Here is a 21718-nt window from a genome sequence, read left to right on the forward strand (position 1 = left end):
TATTTAAAATGAGGATGCTAATCAGTTTTTCAAGAGATTGGAGTGGATGGCTTACCAAGATTGAAGGAACATTGATGCAGATAAGCTTCCAATGATCAACATGCTACTTGAAGGTTCAGCAATATTATGGTGGAACTTACTGAATGAAGAGACAAGGGCAAATTGGAATGAAGTCCAAAATGAGCTCCTACAAGGTTTGCAACCAAGCAAACCTCTGATAGTTTATGGAAATCTTTGGAAAAGATGTTTCAAGGAGAAAATGAGGAAGTGTCTAAATTTTCTAAGAGAAATGAAGCAAAATGAAAAGAAATTGCATAGAGTATGGAGCAACCTCTCATGATGTTCTTGAAAAAGGACAAGTTTGTTTTTTAGCTCAAACCTGAAATGAGAGAAAAGATTCTGATCAAAGATCCTAATACATATGAAGATGTAGTCAAAATAGCCAAAGAAAAGTAAGGGAATTTACAATTGAGATCAGATCAATCAAGTGGTATTGTTGTGCATGCATTTTTATGGCCTAATCAAGTTGACAATGTTATAGGAAATGCAGAACAACAAGCTGTGAATCTTCATGGGGCATTTGAAAGAGTGGAGAATGGGACTCAACTAGGCCATAGGAAATCAGATGATGATGTGATTAGTAAACTGTAGGAACAATTGGCAAATCTAAATTTGAATATGAGCCTATTGCAGGCAAGGTAGCCTCAAGTGCAACCTAGATTTAGAGGACCTCCAAGAAATAGATGGGAAACTTTGAATGCTTTAATTGCACGGAGAGAGTTCATATTTCTCCTGATTGTCCTTATCCAAGAAGAACAAGAGGGGAGATGTATCCCATGCCACAAGGGAATACTAGGCAAGATGTTAGACCTCAATAGGAACAAAGTCTACTTGAACCAGCTAGGCAACAGTTGGAAAGAAGACGTGGTGAAGACACATCGGGTATGAATTTGATCGAAACCAGTATGTTTGATGATGGGGAAAATGCAGATGTTTGGGAGTCATTGAGAACTTAGAGGTCAACATTGGAGGCTGAAGAGCATGTTTGGAAGACTGGTATAGAGGTCAATTGGAACTCTATCTAGAGAATCCAGTTCATAAGAGGGTGGTCTTTGACATGAAAATAGGGTCTGTCATTCAAAATGGACATGAAAGTGACGTTGGAGGTGATGAAAGTAGTGATTCAGAAAATTCCAGCCTTGATGAGGAAGATAGAGAATGGGAAGCTAGCTTACTCTCTAGGGATGTTGACCTCTTTGGGTTGTCAATCTAGGGTTCAAAAAGAGAGGAAAAAGTGGTAAATATTGCTGCAAGAAGTACAAACTTCATGCAACAAACATGTGATCAACAACTTCAAATGAATGTTGGACTGCCTAAGCTTATGAATATGCTCGAAAATGACTTGACTAATGATGAAAGAGATGAATATTCTGCCATTTTTCAAAAATACCCGAAACTGTTTGCTACAAAATATCACCAACTGAGGGTACTAACAGCATTATGCACCATATCAAATTGAAAGAAGAGTTTAAATCAATGGCTCAAAAACTTAGGAGACTTGGTGCAATTCAAGAAAATGTACTTAAAGCTGAAATTGAGAAGTTGCTTGATGCTGAACTTATCTACCCTGTTGATGATATAGAGTGGGTGTCTCCTATTGTAATCAAATGAAAGAAGAATGGAAAGTGCAGAGTATGTATTGATTTCAAGCCTCTTAATGCAGCTACTAAGAAAGACTACTATCCTCTTCCGTTTCATGATGAAATCTTGGATCAAGTGGCTGGTCATGAACTTTTACAGTGTGTGCGATGGATACTCTAGATATTTCCAAATCAGAATAGCGGAAGAAGGTCATAAGAAAACAACATTCATTACCCCATGGGGATGCTTCTGTTATAAAGTGATGCCTTTTGGTCTGATGAATGCATACGCTAGCTTTTCAAGATGGCTTAATTGGGTATTTTCCCCTTTCATTGGGAAATATTTGCGGGTATTGATGGATGACTTTTGTGTATACACCTCAAGGGCATTACACTCTAAAAACTTGATTAATTTTTTTGCAGACTTGATGAGGATGGTGGTCAATTGAACCCTGATAAATGTAAGATAGCAAGAATTAGAGTGATACTCTTGGGTCATGAAGTGTCTGCTAATGGTATTTCACCTGAGCCTAGTAAAGCTAAGGATTTACTTCTTATGGATTCTCCAAAAACTGTAAAAGAACTGATAAGCTTTGTTCAAAAGTTGAGGTATCTATCAAGGTCATTCCATATGCTGGTTGAATATGTATATCCTTTACATAAAGCAACTCAAAGGGATCCTTTAGTTTGGATGCAAGTTGAAAAGGATGCATTCTTGCATATTAAAGAAAAGTTAAGAACTTTTCCAATTCTTATGCCTCCAAACTGGGATGAACCTTTCTTCATTAGTATAAGTGTTGGGAAAAATGCAGTGGAAGACATTTTAATGCAAAAGGGAAAGGGGATGTCTTATATGAGGCCAGTGTTTTATATAAGCAAATCCATTGGAGTGACTGAAAAAGCTTGGATGGAAGAAGAATTGTTGGTATGGAAGGTGGTATATGCAGTTAAAAGATGGAAATCATACTTGATTCAAAAACCATTTGTAGTACTTACTGGTTCCCAATTGCTTCCACAAGTTTTGCAATCTACTAAAAATGCTCCAAGAGTTACTGAGTGGCTGTTGGCTTTGCAAGAATTTGAATTTACATGTTTGAAGGAGGATACTATAAGTGCTAGCTTAGCTGATATCTTGACTTATAAAGAACTTGTTACTGTAGCCGTTATAAGATGGAAAGTGATTCCGCATCCACAAATTCATGAGGGGATGAAGGATAAAGATGATTCCTTGTTTTTTGATGGTAGTTATAGAAGAGTGCTAAAAAAGGGAGGACTGGGTTTTGTCATTATGGATGCTGAAAACCAAAAAGTCTTTTCTAGAAGTCAAGAAAGTAAAGAGATACAAAGTAATAATGAAGCTGAATATGCGAGTTTACATACTGGCCTAAAAGAGTGTATTTAGCTGGGATACAAGAAGATAGTTGCAAAGGGAGATGCTATGCTGGTGGTCAGACAAGTTCAAAATGTTTGGAAGGCCAATAAAGATATTTTAAAGGACTGGTTGTTTAAGATAAAAGGCCTCATGAGGCAGATGCAAAAATTTGAAATTGGCATATTGGTAGGGAGAACAACCGTAGAGCTCATGAATTGGCTGAAAATGCTCTTTCCTAGTATGTTGCAACAATGAGGGTGGATAATCCTAGGTGTGAGGGTAGGGAGAGCCTTCACCTAATTGAAGAGTTTCTAAAAACTAGGGAGCTAAATTCATTGGCTGATAAATACAAAAGGTACGCCATTATTAGAAAGGCGAGAGCATATGTGCTCATAAATGATTAGTTGTACATGAAGGGGATTGATAATGTACTAAGAAGGGTGCTGGATAGTTCTAAGATTCCTGCTTCTTTATCTTCTTGTCATGAGGAAGCATGTGGTGGTCATTTTGGTTTTGAGCTTACCAAAAGGAAAATTCTGCTAGCAGGACTTACTTGACCTAGTTTAAGTGCTAATGTTGATCATTGGAGTAAAAGCTGTCACGCTTGCCAGTCATATAAAAAAAGGGTACTAATTCCAAAACCTACTAAATCCATTGTTTTCTATGGACCGTTTGAGGAGTGGGGTTTTGATTTTATAGAACCTTTTCCTTGTACAAAAATAAGAAAGTGTTATGTCATTACTATAGTTGATTATATGAACAAATGGACTAAAGCTAAGGCTACAAGGAATTGCAAGAAAGAGGATGTAATTCAGTTCCTCATGGAGGACATATGCTACAGATTTTGAATACCACTAGAAATAGTTATAGATCAAGGTCCTGGTTGTAGAAATAAGTTATTGAGGGAAACTGGACTTGAAACACAGATTTGGTGCTCCTTATTACCCTTAGTGCAATGGAGTGGTGGAAGCACTGTTATGGAAAATTCTCTTTAAGATGGTGGAAGATCATCCTAAATATTGGGACAATTATCTACATCAAGCTTTGTGGGCTTTTAGAACAATGCAAAAGACAAGTACAGGATTCACCCCTTTTTGGTTAGTATATGGTCAAGATGCTTTATTACCTATGAATGTCATGTTCTCTATGATGGAGTTTGTAAGAAAGCATTAGTTAGTAGATCAAACAGAATTGGGAATTGATAGAGGACTAAACTTGCATACCCTATAGTTGGATAGGCAACAAGCAATTAATTGTTATGAAAAATAGATTGTGAAGAGAAGGGAATGGTTTAATACACAGTTGAAAAAGAAGAATCTTGCAGAGGGAATGCTGGTTATGGGATATGACAGTAGCTTAGACTCTACTTTTCAAACCAAGTTTCGAGTTAGATGGGAAGGGCCTTTCCTCATCGAGCAGAAGTTTGAAAATGGCACTTACTTGCTACAAGATTTAGATGGGACTGTTCACAATAGTAGAATCAATGGGTTCTATCTAAATAAATATATTTTCAGAATCCTATAAATAAAGAGGATGTAGGTAATATACATACTATACATAAAGTAGGTTGCTTCCAGTATTACTATTTGAGGCAAATTCAGTTTTCTAAAATCTATGTTCATCAAATGGTTGTAAATGATGGTCAGTATATTTAAATTTTCTTTGACACCTAGTAAAGGTCTTTGTCAAGTTTGATGTTGATCCGAGCAAGAATGTGAAAGTTATGGTCTCTAGAAGGTCAATGTTTGAAGTGGACTGAATGTAGAAAATTTAGGACTGCAAGCTATGCAGAGCTATTTCAGGACATCAAATCAAGGAATTTGACACTGAGTTGATTTGGAGAGTTATAGATTGAAAAGAGAGCTACAAATTTCCTTTTTAATGCTAAGCAATCTGAGATCTGGTTAGAAAGTTATGAGATATTCTATGCAGTGCTCTATGAGGCAAATTTACAAAAAAAGGTGTTTGTCTTTGTCAATGTTTTTTAAGCTTTTAATAAAGGTTTGTTTACACTTTGTGTTCCAAAAACCGGGGGATGGCTAATCATGGTGAGTGAAGATGAGCGACCGGGGACATGATGCTATGTGAAATCAAGTGGGGTAACACACGCAAATATCATTTTTTTGTCTTTCTAACACTTACCCATAGCAGGAGTCGGGTTGATAAATGAAAATCCCAAGTGGTACCATGCATGTTTAACACGTGGATGTGATATTTCAGTTTTGAGACATGTCCCTCATGCAGGAAGAGAAGAAAATGTGTTCTCGCTTCTAATTTTGAGTCCCCAAGTGGAATTTTACGTTACAAGGGGCATGTTTGCTATCTAGTAACTAAGGAGAAGCAAAGGGAAACTAAGTGAAATAGGGAAAAAGGTAAAAACATGAGGAGTTTTTTGGAAAAAAGAGAAGAGTGTTCGACACAAGACAATCAACCACAGAGAGAGAGAGAGAGAGAGAGAGAGAGAGAGAGAGAGAGAGAGAGAGAGAGAGAGAGAGAGAGAGAGAGAGAGAGAGGAGGAGGAGGAGGAGGAGGAGGAGGAGGAGGAGGAGGAGGAGGAGGAGGAGGAGGAGGAGGAGGAGGAGGAGGAGGAGGAGGAGGAGGAGGAGGAGGAGGAGGAGGAGGAGGAGGAGGAAGAAGAAGAAGAAGAAGAAGAATAAGAAGAAGAAGAAGAAGAAGAAGAAGAATCTTGTAGGCTCAAGAAGGGAGAAATCTGAAGCTCAGAAGAGGAAGAACAAATTGTCAGAAGAAAGAGACCATGAAGTTGAAGTAATTGGAGCCATGGAACATGATTGCAGGGCTGTTGAAGTCAATGGGTTGATACGAGTTCTTAGTTTTCAAATGATGGTAATGAGAGTCTTCTTTTTATCTTGTTTACTTCTACTGCTGCATGGGGCAGAGAGTTCACAGATCAATTCTGATGTATGGATATGAGTGAAAGACAATAGAGGGTTGTTCTTCATCATGTTTAGAGTGATCTATGTTAGTTGTTGTGTGAGGCTTCCCGTCAACAGAGAAGAATGGAAGTAATGGATCTCTATATCTTCAAATGGGTATATGGCTGGGAATATGTGTTATGGGAAGATGCTAAATTCATAGGTTCGAGTTAGTGGAAATTTGAAAGGATTTGTAGCCAAGAAATAATGGATCAGAGTTCATAAAATTCAAAAAAAGCTTCCACAATAGTTCATCAATGCAAGATATGCTAAGATGTATCTACTCGTATTTTGAAATGACAATCTAAAGTCAAAGAATGTGTCTTCCCATTTGCAAGTTTATGCTTTTGGAGTAGAGTAGTGGTGTTTGTTGTATAGAACATGCAGGTATTTAGGACTTTAGACTAAGAAGAGTTGTTTTAGGGTAGCAGATCAAGGAATTCGACTCTAAGTTGTTTTGAAGAGTTATAGATTGGAAAGGGAGCTACAACTTTCCTTTTTGAAGCTTGGCGATCCAAGATCTAGTTAGAAAGTTATGAACTATTCTGGATAATGCTCTATGAGGAAATTTCTGTGCTCTATGAGGAAACAGGTGAATTCACCAGCATCTACATCACTGACTTGGTTTCCCATGAAATTTGTCATGATTTTCCATTGCTATATTAGCGTAAACTCTATTTTGATGCAGTAATGGAATGTCCACAGGAGTGAAATGCTTGTAGCTATTCAATTGGCATGAAAATTTACCATATAAAGCTTTGGTTACCTGTGTATTTGGATTGTATTTATGTGTGCTCTGAGAAAATAAGAAAAAAAAGGATCTACAACTGGTTTTACACTGATTGAGGCAACCACGCTTTGTGGGGCAGTTTGTTGCGTGGGGTTGCCATCCCTAAAAAATAGGAGTTGTGTGAATCTAAAAGCTCATCTTGTGAAGGTCTTAGCCATGGTTGTCAAATTCTCTCTAAAAGTGGTAAAATTTGAGCTTGAAGGTTTGAACTATTTAAGTGTTAAGTTGAAGTCTTAGTGAGGAGTTAGTGATTAGGAATTTTTGATCATGTGTTCAGTGGTGTTGTTTCATGGGTTTTGTTGAGGGAGAATCCTCTATCTTTATCTTGTGGTGTTGTCTTGGGGGTTGTTAGAGGCGGACTACCCAATTCACCTACCAACGTTGTATAGAAAAATGACTATTTTTATCGAAATCATTATCCTTCAAGTATATGCTTTTAAAATCATGTGATACAATACATGAAATTTATATATGTTTCAAAGCCAAATATGGCTTGGTTTACAAAAAAACATTTTTATTACAATTCTACGTATGTTTAAAAGATAGATTTGTCTTAGATTACAAAAAAGAGAGGACAATATATTAAAAGTTGCGTAAACTTTAAACCTACTATTGGTTTTATAATAATATGGTGAATGTACTTATAACTTCTATATGAATAACATTATCCAAATCCATTTATTATTGCAACCTTGCCTCTCCCTCACCTTTGATGTAAATTTCAAAACTCGTTACCTAATGTAACACTCCAATTTATATTATCAATGGTCTCAAGTAAAATTCTATGGTATCAACAAGCTCTATGCAAATTGATCAACTCATCTCATTCATTGTCTTTAATGTAATTGAACCTAGCCACTCTATATAGACAATATGAAGACTCTGATTGGATTTATGATTATCAATTCTAGTAACTTAAATCCACAAATTGGAGAGTAAAAGAAGCTTGATATTATAGTGTTATATTGCATACATAGATAGATACACATCCATGCATGCATATGCACACACGTGCGTGCACTAGTGCTTGAGGAGACACACACACACACACACAAAGAAAAAACACAATTTCATACTACTTTGGTAAGTTATATGTCTCTTGTAAGAAGTTTCCCTTCAAGCCAAAGCTTATCTTGGTCTTTAAATCAGCTTTAAATTGAGTAAATATCGAATCTAAAAACATCAAAGATACAAATACTTTATACAACCTTTAAAAACATAGTGGTTCCTATCCAATGTTTTTATTTTAGGTGATTTTTTATTTTTAGGCTAAAAATATGGGTCCCTAGACAAATTTGGTAAAAAATAGGGCCATTTTTTAGCCCCCAAAATCTGCCTAATATTAAAAATTTTGGAATAAAACTAAGTTTTGAATTCCTAAATGGGCATTTTATGTAGAGGACATCCATAAAAAAGTATACATTCACATGTGATAAGCTATCTCTCAAGTTGAGGACCTTGTTGCTGAATAATTATGAATTTTCAAAGAGATCTCTTTGAAAAAAAAATAGTACTCATATGCATAAAGGATGTTCTCCTGTTTTCTTTTTTTTAAGAGCTCGTGAAAGTGTGCCCTTCTATGCTTAATCCTTATAAAGACAGGGAATTATTTGAGACAACACATATTTTACTTTTATCTTATAGATCTCATAGCTTTTGATAACTTACAATATCCACCGAAAGTTTTATATTTCATCTAATTGATCTTACTCTAGTTGAGGATTTTCTCAACACCTAAAAAAGAGAGATTTTAAACGAAAGGTGTTTTAAAGATGGGAAATTTAGTCAAAAGTGGGTCCACTAACTTTAATAAAGCTTTACATAAATCATGTTAGTTAGATTTTAGGAAAGAAGTTTAATGAACAAAATTTATATGGTAATCTTTTAGCCTACATAGACTTGGACTTTTACAAGATAAAATACATTTGAAAATTAGCTCTCTTATGATACTACTATCTAAAGGTATGACATATGGTATACAATGCTTGTGAAATAGCTATGGAAAGCCAAAAATCATGTTATTGTACCATGGTATTGTCAATCAATGAGCTTGATTAAAACATTGTATTATTTTAGTAGAGTAACTTTAATATAGCTATTTTCAAAGTCAAGATAGGGACACTTTAGTGTAAACTTTTGTGATGGATTTTATGCTCATTTATGTTATGTAAAGGAGAAAAAGGTTGTCTAATTAAATAACCTATCTATAATGCTTTTGATGACCTTTATGCTCATTTATAAGTGTTATGGGAAAAAAGGGTGTGTAATTAAATAGGCTATCTAAAATATTTTCAATGGTATTTATTAAATTATAGTTGTTCTTCTTCAAAGTATTGTTCAAAAGAAATTGAATAGCCTATGTAAAATGTTTACACTGGCCCTTGTTAAAGGATAATTGTTATTCTTCAAAGTATTGTTCAAAAGAATTAGTTCCATGTTGTATACATCATATTCCATATTTCTATTGGATGGCACATCAAGGGCTTGTGTAATTGTTGTTTCCTTTAGGAAGAATCTTTATTTTGGAACAATCAATGCAAATCATTATATTTTACATGAATTTTACTATTTCTCATTACTTTATGAGATCCTAAAATATACCACTAGTGACAAATTGTGTTTAGTGTAATTTTGATGCACCAATATACAAGGGAGAACTATATTCACAATAGAACTAAATTTCAAGGTAAGTTATTGCAATTATTTTTCCCAAAAAAAAAACTTCAAGAGTTAATGGAACACATCAACATAAATGGGATATGCCCAAATCTAGCCCAACTATAAAGGGGTTGATTCAAAATATCAATGCATTGCATCAACATAGATAGGAGTTTACGATCAAATCTAGCCTAATGATAAAGGGGTTGATTCAAAATATCAAAATTACAAAAAGCAAAGGTTTGATGCGGTACCCCAAGTTCAAGGGTTAAAAAACCCACAACTGAAAGAACATGTAGTGGGTATGAAACAAAAACACCAAACTCTGTATTTACAATCAATAGTTGATGTTTAATGTATGTAGTGATGATCACAAAAAGTTTAGATTTAGTGTGACAAGCAATGCTAAATTTTTTTTAAAAACTTGAATTCTTAAAAATAAACTATATACATTTAAAATTCAAAGGTTATTGTAGTTGTAATGTAATCAAAAGAAGAGCATGCAATATCAAACAAATAATATTGCAAGAACTATCAAGGTTAGAATTCTTTTTATATTAGTAGGAAAAAAAATTTCCATGAAGAGTGAATGTATGTTTAGCTTATCACATACCTTCATGCAAGTTTTTTAAAAAATGTATGATGCTCTTTATTGGATTTTAGTGACCCTTTAGAATTCCACATTAAGGATGCTTTGTAGAATTTGTATCTTAGGTTCCAGTAGCTCGAAAGAATACATTGTTTGTTGCACATGCAACATGATTTTTTGCTATATTTTTTGTGAAACAATGAAAGCAGCTATGTGATAAATGCAAAGTGAGAGAGGCGTAGCCACACAAGCTGTGCAATTGCAATGATACCAACTGTACAAAGTGTGGTTGTTGGGCATGGCTAACAATGCTAACCAAGCCAGCTAGTATTTTTTCACTCTAAAATATGATGAAATGCACTGGATTTTTTAGTGAACCTTCTAAAACTTAAAGTATGTGCTTTTAGCAAAATGTAAAATATGTTGTTCCCCAAAAGGTTAGTGATTGTAAGGTTTTAGGTTTTAAGCAAGAGATAATGTGATGTTGACCAAAAGCACTGCAACAATGAAGGGGAGGCACACATGAGAGGGAGGTAGGAGGAGAACTTCAAGCCTATTTTTCACCATTGCAAATCACACCAATGCACATCATGCATATCCACCCCAACCTAATTTAAGCACTACTACAAGGCTACAACCATGCAGCTTGCTCAACCCGTGTGAACCATGAATTTGATCATTAATCATCGTGAATGCCCTCTCCATGATTCAAAGATGGGCCTATTATACTCCCACGAACCCTCCTCTCACTAACTCTCCACATTAATCCCATTATTTTCCCATCCTTTATAATCCCCTAATTAACCACCATTTTCAAATAGAGAGTTGAGGTTTGAAAGCCATACGTGCATGGCCAAAAAGTTTCTAATATGCTAATCTTCAAATCGGACGCATATGCGTAATCATCATCTTGTTATGTTATGCTAGTATCTCTTATGATATTCCTTTTATTTCTACTTTTAAAGTTGTAGTAATTTAAATGTATTATAGAAAATAGCAAAAAGTGTTGAGTCAACATGTTTTCTTAGCTCCCAAAGATACCTTCAAATATGAAGATTAGAAGAAGCTCCATCAAACAAATGAAGAGGATGTGTATCCCTAGGAAGATGGAGCATTAAACGTAACACATCTTTCATCTATGGAAGGAGAGTATTCTTCTAGTTATGATAAAATGGTTAGATCATTGCCCCTAACAAGAAGGAAAAATGGACTCCACAAAGTGGAAGATGAGCTACCCTAAGCTTAAGTAGAAGCTTTTTTTCTTTAAACTTCAAAAGTATGGAAAATTTTGGATTATGCCCATATGTTTGTAACTCCAAATAAATGCAAATCTTAAAAAAGAGGACTTTGAACATCATTTTAAAAAGTAATTCACTTAAATTTATATGGCATTGAAGAGCTACAATAAATTCAAGTGATTTAACATGTAAGCTAAGAAAAGATCCCAAATGCTTCGTTGTTAGAGATACAAGATTACCCAAAAGTTTCACAACTCGATTGAGAGATGTGGAGCATGTCATAGGGAGACCTAACAAAGATAGAACTATATAACAAGAGATATGCAAATAAAGAACACATTTAGAGAGAATTCTAATAGGGGAGAATAAAATAGGGACATGAGAGACATAACCAAATTAACAATAAAGACAAAGTTCACATTCCTCTCCTTTTATACGATCATGACACATCTTGCCAAATGAATGATAAAGTTCCAAATCCCATAAGGTTACATATAAATTCTAGGGAGTGATTCACAAAGCTAATTCTGGACAACCTAGTACCCTTCCAATGCCCAACCACCTATGTGCATGAAAATGAATGGCACATAAGGGTACATATAAATTCTAGGGAGTGATTCACAAAGCTAAGAGCGGAAAACATAGTGCCTTTCCAATGCCCAACCCCTTATGTGCATGAAAATGAATGACACATGAGGGTACATATAAATTCTAGGGAGCTATTCACAAAGCTAATTGTGGACAACCTAGTGCCTTTCCAATGCCCACCTCAATGTGCATGAAGAAGAATGACACATACAACTCACCAAAAGCCAAATTCCAAACCCTACATGCATCACAAAGAACAATGCACAAAACATATTGAATGACAAAGTGCTACGCTCACTACAAGAAAGTAGACTTGTAGACACCCAAATAGATTCATTTTATTAACTAAAAAAACTTACAAGCACGTGCACAACAAGTGCATAAATAAACATTCTTAAACATGTGTATAACACCCTTACAAAATCCCCTATAGTAGCACCTATATAGCAATGCTTATAAACATGCTTATAGATGCATTGTTTTTTTAATATTAAAAAAAACATTACACAAATAGCTACTTGACTTTTCTAAATTAATTATGTAAACGTTAGGGTACCAATGAAACATAGTTCAAGTCCAAGTTAAGAATTCATCTGTCCCACTCTCCTTTCATTTGAATAAGCTTCCAAAGATACACAAAATGGTTATGCAAAAAAGTATTACTCCATTGCTCTCATCACAATCTATATACGTAAATGCTACTCCATTTGTTACATATAAGGTGAACATACATTTGCTAAACTACAAGCTTGCATAATGCTACCAATGAAATATAGCAAAAAACAATGATCTCTTTTGGAGAAGGGATAAGTTGTGATACATTTGGTTGACTAGATGCAAACCTTCAATCCTAAACTAGTAGACCTAACTCGAAATATTATGTGAATGCTTGAAGGCTAAGTTAAATGGAAGCACTAAAAGAGAATGTGGTATCCCACAATAGGGAACCATCATACATAAATTTATAGTTTAATAAGCTAAGTGAAAATATTCACAAGACCCAAATTGACTTTAGAGGGAAAGATAAATAGCCCTAGAGGTATTTTCTTCTAGCTCAATAGGATTTTAATAAGATGGCAAGTCACTAGTAAGTGGTACAAGTGAGCCCCTAATGATATGACTATAGGTGAATCATGTTAATATTATAAGACCCCATGATCATGCAGTTTTACCATCTATAATCATAAATTCTCATCTCTTTCAAGTGTTATAGCTTGGCCTCCTAACCATCTTCAAGTATTCAACACCTAGGAATGAATAACTTGAATATGTGATATTTCATTCCTTGATCTCTTGAGCTTACCAAATTCATTCATGATAAGGTCCATAACATTTGGATTCATATCCCTTCTCTAGCTCATTTATGACATGTGCTCATGAATACATTGGCAATATATGTAAAGGCCTTTTGACATATGAGCTCTAGCTACATGGATTGATCATGAGAGCATAAAGCCTTATATGCATTGTACTATACACATTGAATAAGCTAAAGTAGTTAAAATGTAGCAGTGAAACATTTTTTTAAGTCTCATATTTCTCCTATGAATGTAATCTTAAATTTCATAAAGAAGTATTGGAATTTTGATGTACAAATTAATTAAGTAGAAATCCAAAATTGAGCTTAAGGATTTTCTTTAGTGTGAAAAAACATACTTGATAAAGACTATAAATGCTTTCAATGTCAACTTTAAAATATTGGATGAGAACATGTAATTAGCCTAAACTCTTATTTTCTAAGCTAATTTTACTCTAAAAAGTACAAATAAAAAACTATGTGAATCTATGTGTCATCTTGTGCTACAAGTTGTCTAGAAACTCTTGTGTAAGTCGCATGCCTTTGTAAAAGTAAGATGGTGACACAAATTAAAACCATGTCATGCAAAAATTTGAACCGAAACTAAAGTAATCTCAAGCTTTAAAAACCATTAGAATTATAGTAAAATTTACAAGCTAACCATTTGCATTTGAATTTCCTTCTATGTGAGACCCCAACCAGTCCTACCTGCTCTTGGATGATTCTCCCCTAGCTAGAAACTTGATCATGATATTTTCTCAATGTAGAGTAGAATGCAAGTTCCATCATGAATGTGCCACCACCATGCATGGCATCAATCAACATACGTATGATCATTGAGATAATGTGGTAACCAAACCCATTTACTACCTAGAAATCATACTTGCTAGATATATAGCGAGTCTAGCCTCATTTAATACCTTGTATTTATGTTTGTCTCATTGGTACTCTAATCAGATTGGGTCAATGTGGAATAAAATGTGTTGCAGCTTTATGGATTCTCAAGTTCACTCAACAACGCTTGGTCAATGAAGTGAGTAATATCTCTTGCAATCTAGGGTTTTAAAGTTGTGGGCTTAAGTGCAAAGTTGGTTGTGATAGTATATGGGGGTGTTCCTAGAAGAGGCATAGTGCATATATCCTCTTAATTCCTAGCCCTAAGTGTGTTTTTAGGTGCAATTACTCATACCCTAAGCTATAATAGCTTAGTTGTGACCTATGTGATGAGTGTGTATGTGGCCTAGGCCTTATGCAAGAGTGTGTGAGTGGTATACAAGGGTGGCTAGCACTACAAGGGATAAAGCAGATAGACAGTCATATTGATGTATTTCTTGAACTTTAAAAAGACTCACAGGTATACCCCTATATATCAATTCCATGATAATAGTGTGAGATACCTCTATTTTGTAAAACTATTAAAAAAACATAAGGTAATTTAAATGTGCATTCAATGTGCAAAATTTAAATTAAAACTATTTAAAAACATAAGGTAATTTAAATGTGCATTCAATGTGCAAAATTCTCATTTTGTATGCTCATGAACATGCTTGACAATGTGCAAATATCCTCATTCTTTCATGTGTTTGTAAATACACATGAACATGCAAAAATATTTGAGCCTACCATAAGTTCATTTAAAACTTCAATCTTACTTTTACCTATCCATGAGATGAAAAAAGGGCTGTGTGCAAAATCTGAGTGATGAAAGAGAGTATACAAGACAAGATTAGGAGCTCCAATGTGGGAGATATCATAGAGAATAGCATCATGGAGGGAGTATATTGTTTTTCTCGCATAGTCTTCTTCTCTATATGTAGAAAATCTTCTTGTTCTTATCCATTTAGTCCTATTCTTCTTCTTCTTTTTCTTATTTCTAAAGTCAAAAAAAGAGGGAGGAACTTCTTACTTGCAAACCAAGTGAGTTTATATTAAGAGATATTTCTATTCTTCTTTTTCTCCTTTGGTTTTGCAAGGTTTATAGTTATTCTTCTTATTTCCATAATTGCTATAACATTTAAATTATAATTTAGATTGACTTACCTCTGAAATAACTCTATGTAGATGTGCAAAGCGTTCTATACAACCCAAAATGTTTATCTGCATGTGTTGCAATACATGTAAACTCCAAAAATAGAGTACTATGTGTTAGTACTAGCACTAGTAAATGTGCAACATTATAGTTGTTCTTTCTCTTGTAGTAATGTTTTGTTTCCTAAACATAAGTCTATGCAATGTTTGTATATGCAAATACAAAGGTACAATAAAGTGGGAGGGAAGAATTACCTAAACAAACTACAAGGTTTTTTTGTCTTCCATCCCTTTTTCTTTTATAAAAGAGTTTATTTCTTGGTGCTATCATGGACTATATATTTGGCCACATATTGCAAGACAAGGTAGATGGTTGCTAGATGAGGAGCAAAACATGACTCTTGCATCATGTAAGATGTGTATGTCATCACAAAAGATCCAAATCATGTGCACTTCTCAAGGAGTGAATCCCATACATAGCAATGAGGCAAGCATGTTTAGAATTCCTCCAATGTAGTTGTAGGGTTTATGATGTGTTTTTTGCACATACCTATGCCTTTTTTATAAGACAAGGAGAATACATCTTGCCATGCCTCTTATCAGCTATTCAAGTTTTAAATTCTTGAAGCTTATACAAATTATTCTATAAGCAAAGTCTAAACTCACTTTGAAAATTTTGTAATCTTATCAATATTTCAATCTTAGCAAAGTTTTAAATTCTTGAAGCTTATACAAATTATTCTATAAGCAAAGTCTAAACTCACTTTGAAAATTTTGTATTCTTATCAATATTTCAATCATAAACTTTATTTTATACCATGATTTGGTTCATTTTAAGTTTTGCAACTATACTTGATTAAATGTAGATAATAATATTTAAAGGAAAACCAAGGGAGCTATTGGTTGCAAAATTTTAGTTCCATTTGGAGGTGTAATTATATATTCTCCTTAGTTTTTTTATTGAGCATATTTAGAAGCAAGTGTGAATACATATAAAAATTGTAATCAAAATGAGTCTAAATTTAAAGCATCATGAAAATCGCAGCCATAACACATTTAAGAATGTGTTAAAGATTACATGTGCCCTTCATTAAATAATGCAAGTTGGATGTTGGTTTTTTAATGCATGCATTAATGTGGCCCTCTACAAGCCTTCCTTATAGTATTCTTATATTGTGTTTGTAAGTTGAAACAACAAGCTCCCACATCCAAGTGATGACTCTCTTCCCCTCATTGTACATGATCAATCAATTTATCTAGTCAATTGATCAAGTATAAGAAGCTAGGAGGAGTCACGGGTGTCCTAAGCCTACGTGGTGTAGATGCCTTTGACTAGAAGAAGGGGCAATTGTTGTGGGATGGGAAATTGCTATGGTATGGGCTCTCCTCACTGTTGTATGAATCATTAACCATTGTGTTGGTAGCTAGGAGAGCAAGGATGTAGTCAAGGATAGGGAAGTGGGAGGCCGATCTATGGTGGTAGGACTTGTATCTTGGAGATTGTTGGAGTGAAACTATCACAACCCACAAAGCCATAATCAAATGAGTGTGGTGCATGGCCACCTACTAATTGTGGTGAAGGGGCCTCTGATGGCCCAAAAAACTAGGGAATGTGGACTCATAAAGAAGGCTCTCCTCATCCTTGTTGTGATGATGGGGGAAGGGTGCTCCACTGAGCAAAGGGTCTCTACCTCTTTACCAAGATAGCTTCATTAACACCATTAGGGTTTCAAGCACTACAACGGCCATAAGTCAAGTGCCAATAGTAAGCACTTTGGATCTTCTTGGTATGAACCAAGACCTTCAACTCTGCCCATGATGTCAACTTTGAGAACAACTACTACATAGTTTTGATAATCCTCTTTCTATTGTTGGTACCAGTGCCATCTAAAAATGAGAATATCTCATCATTTGTCACCTAGATGACTTTCACTCATGGTATTAATTCTCTCCTCAACTTGCAAAAATGAAGTCATGAGTATAGTTAGTGCACTTTCTATCTCTCTACTACTACATCTCTTTTCCTCAGCTTAGTATCAACCATACCTCAATTGTATCGATACCTTGGCATGTGTACATCAAGATACAATCATGTTACAATAGAATAAACCTATGACACTCAATGTAAATCCTACCTTGATAGTCTCAAGCATAAGAAAACCTCCACTTGTCATACCATATCACATCTGAATCATCTTCATAGTATTGAGCTTAGGTTTGGGTATATTGAGACAAGGCTAATGCTTGGTATTGCAAGTTATATTCTTAAAAAAGAGAATCTTCTCTTGATGTATATGTATCTTCTTGGTTTTTCATCTTTTGATGTGCCCAAACCTGGAGATCTCATCCTCTACTTGGCATAATATCATTTGAGGCTACGTGGGGTGCCATGCTATGTCTACATGTGAACAAATTGAGGAAGACACAAAACCCTACTACAAAACATAGACTAGCACATACTACACAGAGTTTATTGTGGCAAATATACACTTTAATGAACTGGTTAGCTCTTTCATCTCATATTTGATCTTTCATCCCATATGAAATGCCTTTGGTACATGCTAGTCTACATCTTTCACTGTGGTTGTGTGTTGGCATAGAAATTGGTAGCATAGGATCTTCTTTCTCTAATCTCTACCAATGATTGCAACCATTGTAGCTAGTGGACAACTATGATGTGTTTCACATACAGTTGGCTATAATAAAGGAAGATAGACCATTATAGTAGTGTATCTAGATAGTCTTGATAATTACCTATCTTGAACTCCCAAACTAAGAGTTTACCCCACAAAAATTTTTGAACACATCATCTCCTCATAGAAATAAGAGCACCTTCCAGTAGGTAGTCATTATATCTATAAAATACATGTGTTTTTATGCTTAAATACCCACCATCCCATGTGACACATACAATGTTATAAGCATTGAATCCACCCTCTCTTGCCAAAGCCCAAGAAAGAATCTAACATGCATATCCTATCATTTGGATCTCTCACTCACACATTCAAAAAGCAATGAATCATTATGAAATGCTACATGAATAGGAAACATATAATGCAAGAAGTGAATGCATCGTGGACAACCATGCTTTCATTAATCAAAGTATAGACCCTAGCTATTCTATCTCTACTCTCTCCCGATTTTCCTCCCTTCCTTTTGCTCTCTCTCACTCTCTCTCATAATTTCTCTCTACTCCCTCTCTCTCCTCTTTCTGTCTATTCTCTCCTTACTTTCTATCTCCTCTCTCTTTTCTCTTTCTTTTCTCTCTACTCTCTTCCTATTCTCCTCTTTCTACACACACTCTCTCTCAACTCTACTCTCTCCTCTCACTCTTTCTCCCACTACAAGGATATAGGGGAATAGTGACGGCCATTTTCAATGCAAATTAGTGGCATCGATATTTGCATCGCAAATGGCCATCTCTATTTTCATCGACGCAAATAGCGATGCTACTCAAATGAAAAAAATCGGGCCTAAACCCGAGCATGGCATTTTGCACAAAAGAGCGAAAGAGAGAGTGAAAGAGAGAGTGAACTGCATCATGCATTTGGGAGGGAAGGGAGAGAGAGAGAGAGAGAAAGAGGAAGAAGAAGCGGTACTCACCACCACCGCCACTGCCATTTGTGAAGAAGAGGACGAAGTGCATGAAGGGCGAAGAGGAGTCCCCCGTCGCGAAGAGGAGCCACCGAATCCATCCTTGGGCCTTTGCGGTGAGTGCATTGCTCCCTCTTGATTTGATTTTTTTTCTCATTTTCTTTTTTTTGTTAAAAATTATGTGAATTAAGGGAGAAAGAGAGAAAATGAGAGAGGGAGAGGAAGAGAGAAAAAGAAAGAAAGAACAAGAGAAAGAGGGAGCGAGAGAGGAGAAGAAATGGATGAAAAACAAAGAGAGGGTAAAATCTTGTTCTTTGATTTCTTCTTCTCTTGTTTTTAGTAGTAGTAGTAGTAGTAGTAGTAGTAGTATTAGCAAAAAGAGATGTTTTGTTAAAGGTGCATCTTGGGTGTGTTCGACGCTTCCGGAAGGCAAATAGTAGTAGTAGTAGTAGTAGTACTAGTGGTGGTGGTGGTGGTGGTGGTGGTGGTGGTGGTGGTGGTGGTGGAGAGAGAGAGAGAGAGAGAGAGAGAGAGAGAGAGAGAGGTTTTGTTAAAGGTGCACCTTGGGTGTGTTCAACGCTTCGGGAAGGCAAGTACTAGCAGTAGTAGTGGTAGTAGTAGTAGTAGTAGTAGAGAGAGAGAGAGAGGTTTTGTTAAAGGTGCACCTTGGGAGTGTTCGATGCTTCAAGAAGGCGAGTAGTAGTAGTAGTAGTAGTAGCAGCAGCAGTAGCAACAACAACAGTAGTAGTGGTAGTGGTGGTGGTGGTGGTGGTAGAGAGAGAGAGAGAGAGAGAGAGAGAGAGAGAGAGAGAGAGATTGGACTTGGAGGTGAACGGATGGTTTTATTGACATGCTTTGCACTACCTCCTCCTACACTTTGCATATTGAGTCGCACACAAAGGAAAAAAGGTGGCGAGGTCCGATGCAATACCAGGGATGGAGAACACTCCGACATAGGGTAGCTAGTCCCTCGCCCCCATGCATAGTATATTAGAATTTACATACTTTAGGCCCATCCGTAGGTGGGTGGAGACTTTACATACGTTAATTTTATTGAGTTACAAGAGAAGAAATCCCTTTTCAAAAATTATAAGAAATAAAAAAAGTATGATAACAAAAACAAATTGTTTGTCGTAACATGGGCCAAATGGAAAATGATGAAGGCCATGATGTTCAAGATCGCAACATGTATCTTAATCAACATGTCCCATGTCCTTGCTCTCAATGTAAGCTGGCAATTAGACAAAAACGTCGATTGTCTATAAAACATGTACGATGCTTCGTTGAGTTTCAATCACAGATTTTGAGCAAATGGTAAGAAAAGTGTATATCAATAATTCATTGTATTCACAAACTAGATGATTATCATATAGAAAAACATTGGATGTGGCTGTAAAATTTATTATATGGAGGTAACGTTGTCGAAGGATTTGCCAAAGCAAAGCAAAGTCGTGTCTACAGAAGACCTTGACTAATTTCAGGATAAAAGATCAAACAGGTGACTAATCAAGATGAGAAATTGTTCCCAAGACACTGTTTCAAGAAGAAGAAACTTGAACAGCCTCTGAATTGTCAGTTCCAGAGATATTCATCAATTGTGGCTAATAAATCAGATTTCTGGCACTCTTTATCAGGAACAAACACAATTTCTGTTGAGGAATATGGATGATCAAAGGAACGCTTAGAATCTGCCTTGAAATCTCATGTTTTCTCATCATTCATGATATACAGGCATAAAAGCAGAAATAGCAATCGGTGAGCTGGAAATTTGGACAGCACGACTTCTTTCTTCAAGTTAGTTTGATGGTATGGTTCAAGGACAAATGGTATTTAAATCAAGACAAAACTAATGGCTCTTCATGAGGCATTGACATGCTGGAAATGATAACGGGTTGGTACATTAGTACGCTGTTCAGAGTGTATAATTGTTGTTGTCCATGGTTGCATTCATAGCACTTCAGGCAGCGTTCGCGTGAACCAGGATGGCTTTAGCAGCTCTCTTTGAAACATTCAAGTAAGCCAGGCAGATATTGCTTACCCTCCACACCAGCACCAATCTCCAAACAGCAGCGCGTAGTAAACATGGCAGGATAAGTAAACAAGAACTCAGAGAGAAAGAGACCAGTTGGCCAAGCATAACATCTTCAGGAAATGAATATAGGTATGATTTATAGCATCTTTATGCTGCACCCTCAGAGCCCTGACAAGAGTGTTCACTATATGGCGGTTACTTCCGAGCAGGCCGCTCTTCAGAACATTTGCATGTAGCCTAGTACCTTCGATCAGATCCTTCTGCTTAGCACAGGCATTAAGTGAGGCCACAATGCTCACTACTGCCTCGTCATAGGCTGGCTTCTCGTGCTCACACCATCTTCTGTTTCTGCTGATTTTGCAAGCCTTTTGAGAACAAGCACTTTGCAAATCCTACGTGTGCTGCAGCAATTAGTTGTAGAACGGGCACTTTGCTAAGTTGGACACACATTTGTGCATACATAGGACAAAATGTAGGCTCAAGTACAGCCTTATCAAACACAAGTGATATCACAAAATCGCATCTCGGCTCACTGGTACATCACGAATTCATCTATACATGTTCTGCCACTGGTTAACGAGTAGCTCCAAAATTTTTCTTTTCTAAATCACTGGACAGGCAATCCATACAAAAATCCTGGCAGCACCTTCAGGCTAACAGGCTGAAAGGAATACCCCAACTACTTCCAAGCTGTAGAATCCACCCACAGTAAGTCCTCTCCATCGCATTAACGATACTTCACAAAGCCGATGTCTTTGGCATAAATCCGGAAGCACTGACGGCAGCACATGATGTTGTACTTCCGAACCAGCCATGGCCGTTCCTGCACACACGACATGCGCGAGATCCTGCTCCATACTTCTTGGGATGAGAGTTCCACACGGCCGAATGCCCCATCTTACTGGCCCGATCACTGCAGCGAGACGAGGTTCACCGATGCACAGGCGATAACGCGGCTC

At 36.1% G+C, this 21718-nt stretch overlaps 1 pseudogene; it reads right to left on the bottom strand.

Annotated features, from left to right (window-relative positions):
* Positions 1-21380: 21380 nt before the first annotated feature.
* On the bottom strand, positions 21381-21718 carry LOC148020743 (small ribosomal subunit protein uS14 pseudogene; annotated as a pseudogene).

Source organism: Lygodium microphyllum, chromosome 18 (genome assembly GCF_053477565.2).
Source record: "Lygodium microphyllum isolate KBCC chromosome 18, Lygodium_microphyllum_v1.1.10, whole genome shotgun sequence".
In the NCBI taxonomy this organism is placed as follows: domain Eukaryota; kingdom Viridiplantae; phylum Streptophyta; class Polypodiopsida; order Schizaeales; family Lygodiaceae; genus Lygodium; species Lygodium microphyllum.